Source organism: Penaeus monodon, chromosome 28, assembly GCF_015228065.2.
Source record: "Penaeus monodon isolate SGIC_2016 chromosome 28, NSTDA_Pmon_1, whole genome shotgun sequence".
NCBI classification, from domain to species: Eukaryota; Metazoa; Arthropoda; class Malacostraca; order Decapoda; family Penaeidae; genus Penaeus; species Penaeus monodon.
The window spans coordinates 26,950,656-26,952,588 of record NC_051413.1 but is presented as its reverse complement, the minus strand read 5'-3'; the positions used below and the strand labels follow the sequence as shown (position 1 = coordinate 26,952,588).

Here is a 1,933-nt window from a genome sequence, read left to right as displayed (position 1 = left end):
TGAGACAGACATAATACGCTAAATATCGATAGAAATAGTCGGAGGCAGAATAAAAAAGCTAAAAGAGAAACACTAAAGCAAAAGAGGTAAGAGGGAGAGAGAAGCAGAGAAAACCCGCCATAATAGAACAGCGGCGATAAATGTACCGCCATTAGTCAGCTATACTCTAATCTCAAGAAATGAAAAACTGGCAACTCACCCAGCCTTTTGAGCATTACGATTTGTTTTTTATGTGTTTTTTCACTGTTGAGAGAGAAAAAAAACTAAAGTGGTGTTGAAGGCAGCAAATTTCAATAAAAATCATTGTTAAATACAAAACATATATAAAGTTAGTTCTAAAGAGATTTAGCGAATCGGAACGCTCCGAGTCTGGGTTTGAGTTGCCAGATTTTTATTTTCTACAGCGATAAAAAGGAACTCGTTTTGTTAAGTTTGGGTTGTTTTCTCTTTCAATTTTCGGTCCACTTTCTTGGTCCTTTCCTCTCTGTCTCTTTTTTTAATAATATTTTTTTAGCTATCACCTTTAACCACTTTCCCCACAGGTTCTTTTTTTTCAATCTAATTTTGAATATTCACCCCCATTATTTTCCTTTTCATGTTCCACCTTCTGATGCTTTTTAAAAATTATTATTATTATTTTCATTCGTTCTCCACCACTTTTATTCTTCCCTGTTCCATCCCCGTGATTTTTTTTTATTAGATCCAATTTCTAATTACCACCTTAATTTTTTAATCAATCCTTCCCTCCCATTCCCCATCCCTCCCAGCTCCTATTCTCTTCCTAAATTAATTTTCCTTTACTATCCACCACCTTTATCCTTTCTCTCCTACCCCCTTTTCTTTTACTCCCACGAACGAGTCTTTTCTCTGAATTTCCATCGTTCACCCCTCCTTTACCCCCCCCCCCCACGCCCTGCCGAGACAAAGAGTAAATACCTTAAGATATAATATGTCTGTAGGGTCATTAACGTCACTCGACTCTGTTTACGGTCGATTACTCACTAAAATCATTCGACCTCTTCTTTGGAAATGTAATTAAGATTGGTAAGTTGCTCTTTTTTGTACAATTTAATGTTATCCTCTTCATCTTGAATGAGTTACAGTCACTCAAACTCTTCAATCAGTCGACATTAATGTTGCTATAATCAACAACACCCTTATTTAGGATTTGTAAAAACGACATTCTTTTTCGGTCCGTCACAAGCCACTCATTAAACAGATAAATACAAACACACAAAAAAGTCATATATCGCAACAAATTGCTCCTTGCAACAGGAACACTGGAAAGGTCGTTTGCTTTATAATATGTCCAGTTTGCCCAGAAACCTCAATGTGACATGCAAAAAGGCAGCAACACATGCTAGCTGCGCCTCAACCCTTTTACGACACACTAACAACACGTGCAGTTACACTAGCCGCACACATGTTCTGGCACACATACGCCTCAGAGTGCATATAAAACGCATTTTATGCCCCGGCTCTTGCGAGAAAGCATCGAAAGTAGACCAAGAATTCCTCCAGACCTTTAAGCGAAGGCATGCACATCTGCGTTTAGTGCATGAGGGCAAGGATGGTCATGTGGACTGAAAGAATGGTCATGACGATTGAGGGGTCATGAGGTAGCATCGCCAGCAGGAGTTGCGGTATCGTCTCTAGATAACTTGGAACGAATAAAAGAAATAAACAGAAGATGTGGCGAAAAAGGGAAGGGGAAACATACAGGAAATGAGAAAGGGAAATGCTACATAAATGCTTCTAATATATGACTGTCATGTATTCATATATTTTTCCCTAGATCTTCGTATTTCTCTGTGGACTCGAAATTTTAATAGCTGTTAAGCGCTTTTCAAAATTCTGTGTAGTATGTGAAATGTGTAAAAAAAAAAATAGATTATAAAAATGGCCACTTGATACACGTATATCAACCGGAGAT

At 37.9% G+C, this 1,933-nt stretch overlaps 1 long non-coding RNA gene across 2 annotated transcripts in view; it reads right to left on the bottom strand.

The window, feature by feature from the left end:
- LOC119591454 overlaps nucleotides 1–1,933 on the bottom strand; it is a 50,897-nt gene that overhangs the window by 630 nt on the left and 48,334 nt on the right. The gene's annotated exons all lie outside the window — the stretch shown is intronic.